Here is a 10,255-nt window from a genome sequence, read left to right as displayed (position 1 = left end):
ATCGAAGTAAAGATGTTCGAGAGATGAAGAATCAAGCATGGAATGAAGATTAGAATACATTAGGGTATTTATTAATCTTCTTGTTAAGGTTGAGTAAAGCTTTATTAAGTTCGTGGTGAATTCTCAAAGAACTTGGTTCTGTTCCCATGAAAGGAACAGACCTGGCACTATAGGAACAAGGTTAGGGAACAAGACTTAAAACTAATTTAGGAACTTCTAAGTGACTCTAATATTGTGCGCCTAAGTAATTGTGCCCAATATAGTTGTTAGAGTTTTTAGGGATATTTGACTAAGATCCATATTTTAGGAATTAGTTTAAGTTTGTTAGGAAAAGATTTTAAAATGATTTTCTGATTTTAAATTAACTGATTTTCAAATCTTATCTTTTTATATTATATTTATCTTTTATATTTTATTTAAAAGATTTAGTTTTCGAAAATTAATATATTTCCGGTTTTTAAAATGTTTCGGATTTTAAAATATAAAACTGTTTTCCGGTTTTATAAAATATTTTGAAAAAGATATTTTTCCTAAAAACTAGCTAAAGATTTTATTTATTTATTTCCTAAAACTAGATTCACGCCTAAATACTGCTACACGTTTTATGTAGTTAGTGGATTTAGTGGCTTAGTTAATTATCCTCCAAGTATTTATTTAATTAAATAAGTTTAATTAATCTTCAAGTTTTGTAAAAGCCATGTAATGTGTTATTGCTTCTCTTGTGAAGTGAAGTAGTGGATTAGTGGATGCTTTACATGACATGGAATAATTAATTTAATTAATTAATTAAACATCATGGAGATCATGTGATAATGGTTTAATTAGTGGAGAACATGTCTTGTCTTAATTGTCTATAAATAGGCGCCTAATTCATTTGAGCAAAATGTGTCTGACTTAGTTAATTTGTCTTAAGTTATCTAAAGTGTCAGTGCCTTTTTCCTTAAGAGAATCTCTTACTTAATCGAGTTTATTACTCTCCTATTTTACAAAGTGTATTTTTGAGAAAAGGGTTTGAGTGAACTCTTGTAAGTGTGTGAAGCTTTGAGTGAAGCAATAGAAAGAGAAAGGAACTTCGAGTGAAGTTTGAGAGAAACGTCAATTGTGGGAACTGTCGTTGGGAACTTGAGTTGAGTGACTTAAGTTGAGAATCGAGAGAAAAGTAATAGGTTGTAATCAGAGTTGTTTTGGCCTATTATAGTGGAAAGTTGTTTAAAATCCCTTGTGGTCGAGGTTGTTTCTTCCTACTAGGCCTAGAAAATTTTTCCTCGTCAAATCTCTCGTGTTCCCAGTGTTTGTTCCCAAGTTTACTTTTAATTCCGCAAAAAGTATAGCTTATTCTCTCACTATAATTCACCACCCCCCCCCCCCTCTTATAGTGCTCATATTATACAACAACTCTATTAGATATTTGGCAACACTTCTTATCAGCTAGTTTTATAGTGTAACACTTCTATTTCACATATCTTATAGTAATATTCTTTAATTTATCGGCATATATACAATGTTAATAATAATAAAACTTATAAACGTAATAATTGAAGAGGAAATAAAATGATATTATTGATATAAATGAGTAGAAATACTCAACGACCATTGTAAACAATGAGCCAAAGAATATACTCAATCGAAAACATACTATTGCATCCAAAATATAAATAGTTAATCTGAAAATTAAATCATAAAATCATAATATATATCTCTCTCCTTAAATATACCTAAATCAATCTTAAGGTCATTCTTTCATTATTCTTCAATTCTTTTTTTTGCTAATTAAGTGAGCTTATATTTCAGACCAAAACCATTACAAACAACACCTAAACTTTGAGGGGACAAACCAACTAGGTTGGACTCTCCCCTACAAAGCTAGGTTCATCTTCTAACTACATGTTGAGTTATTGTTCTCAACCATTCCCTATCACAGCAGTTAATCTTCTTAGGAATTACACTGTATACTCTATCTACTACTACTCTTTGTATTCTATTAACAAGTACATCCACTGAAACAACTTTTTTTGTCCCATAACACCTCATTTCGAGTCAGGCATATATATATGATAGACCACTGCTGCCATTGTGGCTATATAAACCTGTCTTTTAAACTTGCTGGCCCTGCACCTCTGAAACCATCGAGTCATTCCATCAGTAGTATAGTGACTACTATTGATTTGCAGCCATTTCATGATCATCTTTCACATTTCCTTGCTATATTTGCATTGCATAAGCAGATGATCTTGATTCTCCTCTTCTCTATCACAAATGAGGCAGTTGGACCTCTCACTGATTCCATATTTACACAACCTTGCTGAAGTTTGTAGCCTATCCAGCATAATAAGCCACATAAAGAATCGATGTTTTGGAACAGTTAGCCTATTCCAAACCAACTTATCCCATTGAACTCTTACATGATCACCGGTCATTATCATGTAAATTTGTTTAATGGAGTATGTATCATCTGCTTCAAATTGTCTTCTGTTATTTTCTCTTTTAAAATGTCTTTCACATTGCAGACCTTCTTCCAATACCAGCTACACCCCTTAGGTGGCTGATATTCCCACCAGTTCTGTTGTTGGACATACACTTCACTAACCCATTTTATCCATAGGTTATCTTTTTTGTAGCAACAGCCCATACATACCTCCCCATTGCTGCAATATTCCACTCACCAACTTGTCTGATGCCCAAACCCCCTGCATACTTAGGTAGGCACACCTTGGACCAAGCCACATAGCCAGGTTTCCCAATGTAGTATTCCCCAGACCACAAGAAAGCTCTGCAGATGCTTTCCACCTCATGTAACACCTTCTGTGGAATAGTGAACACCTGGGATCAGTAGATTTGTATACTCAGTAACACTGAGTTTACCAATACCAGCCTTCCTTGATAAGCCAAATTTATGCTATTCCAGCTTCTAATTCTAGAAGTGATCTTTTCAACCAGATTCATACAATCTTTTATTGATATTCTTTTGAAACAGATTGGCACACCTAGGTATTTAAAAGGGAAATAGCCCATTTTAAACCCTGTCACATTTTTAATTCTTTGAATCACCTCCTGTTTCATGCCTGAAGTATACATCTCTGTCTTGTTCTCATTTACTTCCAGCCCAGATACTTCAGAAAAATGTTTAAACCCCTGGAGAAGAGAATAAGCAGACACAAAGTCTCCTCTACAACACAATATAACATCATCTGCAAAACACAGGTGATTCAACTTCACACCTTTACATCTAGGATGATATTCTTCAATTCCATTATCCATGTACGCATGCTTCTCGATGTATCATGCAGCTTGCTACTCTAACCCGCCATTATTTCCATCATACTGCAGTAAGGAAAAAAAAACTTCAAAGTCTTATATGACAACAAATCTAGTCTGTCAAAAAAAAATAGAACTAGTGATACTTGGTGCATCTATATGCTTAGTTAGAGGCCATTTAAAGCAAAAGGTTTGTCGTAAATTTATTTTTCTTTTCCATCTCTCCTTAAAGTGGAGCTTAAGTGTTGGTTAAAGCACAGATACTCAGATAGTGAAGAAAGGACCCTTCTTTTCTTTTGATGGGAAAATTCTCATATTCATTAATCAATTATAGGTCCTGCAACACAATAGGGGAGATGTTATCTTTAGGCGACATTTTGAATGTCATGACCTGCCACCGGATACAAATGATTATATATAATTCTAACCATTATTATGGCTCATGACATAATCCATCAACTTTGAGCCCATTAATCATTGACGATGCTTTTTTAAAGATAAGATAAAAGTTTCTTGATGTGAGAAGGAGGGCGTCCAACCAAATAAACTAGGCCAATCTTGACCATATGTCATAGATAACACATGAAATGAAGTTTGGTCATTTCTCGATGCAGCCCAGCGTCCAGATGATCATTAACGCAACATCTAGCACATCTAGTAGCTGCTAACAAATAGTGGTAATGGTAAAAGTTCCATGCCAATTTCAAAAGTTATATTTCCAACAGATACAACAGAAAATGGAACTCATCTGGGTAGCAAAAAACTATTTCTTTTAAGAATTTAATGTCATATCATAACAGGAAACTACTTGTCTTACAGTAGGGTAAAAGATCACCCAGTTTTATTGCTGTCTCTATGACATAAATCAACACTTTCACTTATGTAATTTGATCAATATTAGCTTTGATATTTAACCCTCCCCTAAATTAGCTTTATGTATGCATCATTGTAGACTAATCCTCTACTTTGTATACATCTATTAGTATGACAGTTCAGTAGAGCATGGCCCAACGTGGCATAACAGTGAAATTTCCAAAGAAACATTATTTTTTCTGGATAACTAGGTACCCGTTTTACTACAATAGGTGGCACATTACACAGCCATACCGAAAATATATATGGACTATAATAATAAAAAAAATACCTGTTGAAGCTCTTGTTCATTCGTATCTTTAGAAGGATGCTCCGTGATTTCTAAATCAGATGACACGTCACCGAGTGATCGAGTCAAATTAGCAAAAGTTTCAGGAGGGAGTTGTTCCTTGAAAATCTTCATTACTTCTCCAAATGTATCTTTTATAATCTGATCTTTATATGGTATATACTTCCTACAAAAAAGAAATTGATCATCATTAACATATACTGTAGCTGCACCTGCACAACCTGCCAGCCAGCCCCCCTGCATAGAACCCCCATCCCACCCCCCCCCCCTTCATCATTAACATATTCCATGAAATCACGTTCATTTATCTTGCTTGTATTCTATTTCATTACTCCGGAGTCACCAAGATACTTGTGCTTGAAAGGTAGAAAAAAAGAGGCACTTCAAGTCCTTGAGCAAATATCCAGAATTAATGGTGAAGAAATTACCTTCTGGTGTGTTCTTGTTAGTGACATGGAAAAAGAAGAGAAGAATAATACACTAAAAGAAGTTACAGATGAAGAAGAAGTTGCTCCTAAATGGAAGGATTCAGAAATGAGCTTAACTAAATTCAGAAAGAATGTTGTCAAGGAATAAGTACTATGTTACGAATCACACATCAAATAGTGAAGAATACTGCTGTAGATATAAAATTTCCAGCAAGCTTAATATATAGCAGTCATTACTCATTAGTAAGCTAAAGTTAGTAAAAAAAATTAATTAGAGCAATCTATGATAAGGAAGAGGCAGCCAACCATACACAAGCCTATACAGAAAATATAAACAAATATAATAAATGCACTAATATATCTGGCAATATGAACTATGAACCCTCTGCAATCTTCAAACACAACATAAAACCCAACGTTTAACATAGAAATTAAGTAGAGAGCATCCAAACCTAGAGAAAGCAGAAAAATGATCTAAAGGAAAGTTGCTTCACGCCTTCATTTTTTAGTATCAACTCTCAACAACTCAATGTAAAACGCATCATCCTAAGCAATAAAATTTCCCATTCTTCTCACAAAGTTTAGAAAATATAAGTCTCATCTGTACAGATAAAGCCATCTACTTTACATTGAATTAAGCACCACTAAGTAAACCAAGATTCAAGACAACTTTTTTTCAAAATTGAGCACGGATAAATGGGAAAAAAAATTAAGTAAAAGTAAACTTAATTATTTATAATTAATGGAAAGTATGGCATATCCTAGAGAGAGTACCAATTCCATCTTAGGCTAGCCGCAAAGTTATATAAGGGTAAGCTTTGACCATAAAATTGATAATTACAATCCCATTCACAAACATTGAGGCCCAAATTAGCAAAGATATATAGTCTGACAAACAGGAATCACGACATGAGACCTGCAGGTCAAATGGTCAATGTGTTACTACAACTTGATGACAAATTTTCCAGCAGCAGAACGGGGAAAATGAATTAAAGGCAAAACATATATGAGAAGAGGTAGAATAATTCGATCATAATGTTTATAATTGTAAGCATAAGATAATACTGATCATGAAAATAAGAGTTCCAACACAATCAAGTACTTCCTAGTCTAGGTGGCACTGCTTCCAGCTGCTAAACACATTTACAATCGACTATTTCAAGAATGAGTTATGTAAAAACATATATCGTCCAAATACCAAGTTTAGAGTTAAGAGTTGTGTATACTAATATGCGCCTGCCTTAGTACAACCATCACATTTATGTGCTAACACTATGAAAATTTTCCACTTAACAAGTTTTATTTCAATTAAAAGATAAATATTCTTGAACCCTTATTATTTTTTTCACAGATGTCCTTCTCTTGAAAGATCTTACCCTTAAATCATTCAAGAATCATCATGCACCCGCTACTTTTCTATGAGGTAGGAGCACACAAGCAGAAAACATCCAGTTTAAATTTTAGAAATATAAGAATTTTAAACTGCAATGTCATTATGCCCCCTATAAGAAATGCAAAAGGTCTTTTTTCTATCATTCATGATCATTTCAGCCTCAAACAGATGAAGGGTGATCGAAAAATGTGGAAGATTGAATCACAAAAGTTTGTAGATGCCTAAGGGAAGATTGGGATTCATTGTTTAACAGACTTACTCAGCTAGATTTGGAGGACAAACAGAATACCCGAAGAGTGGAGGAAAATCATCTTAATACTAATTTACAAAAACGAAGAAGTCCAAGCCTTCTCTTATGAGTCACACCATGACATGGTGGAAGAAAGTCAGTAGGTAGAATACAAAAGAACTAAAACATGCTTGAAACAGGTGGCTGTAAAAGCTATTTACAATTCAACCTACCTATTCAACACAAGAGTTTAATTCCACCTAATTGTTTCAACAAAATTGTGTCACATTGGCGAATGCTTGCTAAAGGAAACAATGAAACCAAATCAAATCAACAAGCTTGCAGTGCAAGAGAGCTTGATTCTCATAGCATATATTAGCGAACAAAAAATATTGGACAAACCAAATATATAGAGATAGGGGAGGTAGGGGAGTAATCCATTGATGCATGTTTAAACTAAGAGAAAAGAAAAGGAGGTTGAGGAAAGACTTTAGAGAGAAAGAAAGAAAGATAGATGCTTCATATTTTCACTCAAAAAAGCCTCATATTTACTATCACCAAGCTATAGTTGTAAACAGCCACCAATACAACAACGAAGACAACAACAACATCCAACAGCAACAACAACATCCAACATGGCAACAACAACAATATAACACATCAACAATAATAATAATCTACCAAGAATCTATCCATTCACCCAATTAATCAACACAACACCATCAAAATTGGAATTTGAGTTCACTACTAATAATAAATTCAACATTATCAACTATAACCATAATCCATTTGTAAATTTCATCAAAATTGAAACAACAATTACAAGGACAAAGGGACAAGGGTTTAGTAGCTCTGCTCACAAGAGTAGCGAAGAATAGAGCCACGAACACAGAGGGATAAGGGAGTTTCGAAGCTTTGGCGCAATTGAGCACTAGCGAGTGACATCCAGCAGGGGAGGAAAGCTATGGCGAGGCTGCGAGGCACCAGAAAGGGTGCAGGTGGCGCGCGCAGGCGACGTGAGAGCTGAGCAGGAGGGGGAAACATGGGTAGCAGCAACGACACAACAACATCACAAAGGAGAGAAAGGAGAGACAATGCTGCCCACAACAACACCGACGAGGAGAGGCGAGCCTCCGGTGACAAATAGGAAACTCCGGCGAGGGAGGCACAACAGGCGAAGGAGAGTGAATTGATGGGGTTTCACGGTATCAGTGTCGGTTTTGGGGTTAGGGGTCTCACGAGGAGAGAGAAAGGTTTAAGGGGTTTTGGGGGTATTTGGGGTTTAGAAGGCACGAGACAAATAGATAGTGATGGGTTTTGGGTTTCTATTTTGGGCAAAATACAACTTAACTAGTTGCACATAAAATTCTATATATAAAATACTAGTAATAATAACTTCATAAAATTTAGTAAATAATATTTTACAACACGACAAATAAAATTTATACTTTACAACTCAAATGAAATTTAAAAATCCGAACATAATGAACTCATCAAATATGATAATCTTTTAATAAACACCTCTTAAAAATAAGCCTATCACAACACAATTCTTGGCGGAGAACTCAGACCCTAGTTTCTCTGCTTCTGTGCGCCAATCTCAATATCAGAACCCTAAATTAGCCGACCTACAGAGAGTCGGGGTGGGTGAAATTGGAAAGGGAGGGCGTTAATGAAATTAGAGAAACTGAAATTGGAAGGGAACGGAATGCAATGAATTGGGGCGGTACTTTCAATTTTGTCTTCTAATTTTTCGACTTTCGTAGACTCAAAGAATCGTGTCAAAAACGCCAATGGTTAATGGATATTTGGCTTAGTATTATTTTTCTAATTATTTTTAACCTAAAACAAATGTTTTAAAAGCTAATTAATCAAAGGAAAATTTTAGAGTCCCTATTTTACAGATTTTAGTGTTAGTATTTTAGAAGTGTTACCTATTTTAAAAGTCCTAGTGTTACTATTTCAGAAGTGTTACCTATAACAAAATTTATAGTGTTACCATTTCAGAAGTGTTACCATAAAATGTTACATGTTATGAAAGTGCTACCTTAAATGTTATGAATGGACAAAGTGTTACAAAAGTGTTACTTAATATATAGAAAATCTACAATTTGAAAAGTGTTACCTAAATGTGTTACTTGAGGTCAATTATATAGTAGTGAAAACAAGGTTTTTATAACATTCTAACTAGAGGTGGGCATGGGCCAGGCCAGTACCCGGGACGGCCCGGCATGATAGAGGCCCGGGCCGACCCGTTGTCCGCTACGTGTGCCGCGGACCTGTCACGGTCAAGAAATTTTATTTCAGGGGTACACCGGCACGAGCCCGCCTAGATGGCCCGCGGGCTGAACACTCCTTTCCTTTGTTTTTTAGCCTAAAACTGTCAAAAATCCAAAAAAAAACAACATAAAGCACAGGCCATCCCGCAGGAGGCACGAGCCTGGCCCGCGGGCCTAGGCCGGGCCGTGGACAAAATCTTAAAATTTCAAGCCCGGCCAGGAATGGCGCGCCACTCACGAGCTTGGGCCCAACCCGGCCCGCCATTTCCCCAAGCCCATGAACAGGCCCGGCCCATGCCCAGGTTTTTCTAACTATAACTAATAATCTGATTTCTTTTACTAACTTTATGCCTTACTTATACTTACAAAACTTAAATCAATTTTACAAACTTAATTAATTTATAACTGACTCTAGTTACAGCTTAATTAAATTACAACTTAAGACTATAGAAATCAGATTATACAATATTAAGTACTAAAAAGGAAAAACAAACATATTATTATTAGTATTTTATAACAGCCAGTCTCGCGGGCGTCAAACACCGACAACCGACTCGATGCAAAGATGCAACCAGCCTCGAGCCTCAAACCACGACACTTCGCGTGTCACACACGGTCACGAACACCTCGAGTCTCGCACACCTAGCTTCGCACCACCACAGCGTCCGCGCACACCAAGCAATGACGCTCTCCTTCGAGCCACACTCGAGCCACAAGCCATGCTAAACTCGCACGCACCGCACACTCGCTCGACTCCGCACGCCTCGCCCAACACTCGAGCCCCCTCCTTGGTTCGCACACACAACAACAACCTACCACGAGTCTGGCTCGCACCACTCGCACAGCTTCGTTCGTTTGCACAACCCTCGATTTCGCAAGCGCGACTTCGCACCCACAACACTCATCGCACGAATCGCTCGCACAACACCCTCGCACAGCCCGACTGCTCGAACTCCACGCACACACAAAACGCACACACAAAACGCACACAATCCAATCCTCACAGTCAAAGTGGACGAGATTCAGAGAGAAAGAAAACGGCGAGGGAGAAGGAGATATGAGGGAGAAATTTGAGAGGGGAAAAGAAACAGATGAGAGAGAGAAATTAGGGTTTCTGATTTTTTGTTCTTTCTTATTTATAAGGTGGCCTTCCTAAGTCTAATAGGATTTGTTTTGTTTTATTTATTTCGAAATTAAATTAAACTAACCATAATATAATTAGGTATACTAAATAGGTTGTATAATTCAGTTGTAATTGTAAGCTTACCCAAATTGTATTATTTTTTTGTAAATAATATTAAAATACTTTTCGATTCTATTCTTCATATTTTCTTATTTATAAAAAATAACTCCAAAAATACGGAGTATTACATCACCTATGCTGAGTATGTACTTGAACAGTGAAATAATATACCAAACATAATCAATATAATAAGGATCATTCCTAGACATGATACTACGAAAGTATTACATTTTCTTATTTTTATAATTTAGTTGGCAATAAACGGG

Source organism: Beta vulgaris, chromosome 7 (assembly GCF_026745355.1).
Source record: "Beta vulgaris subsp. vulgaris cultivar EL10 chromosome 7, EL10.2, whole genome shotgun sequence".
NCBI classification, from domain to species: Eukaryota; Viridiplantae; Streptophyta; class Magnoliopsida; order Caryophyllales; family Amaranthaceae; genus Beta; species Beta vulgaris.
This window is presented reverse-complemented; position numbering follows the sequence as displayed.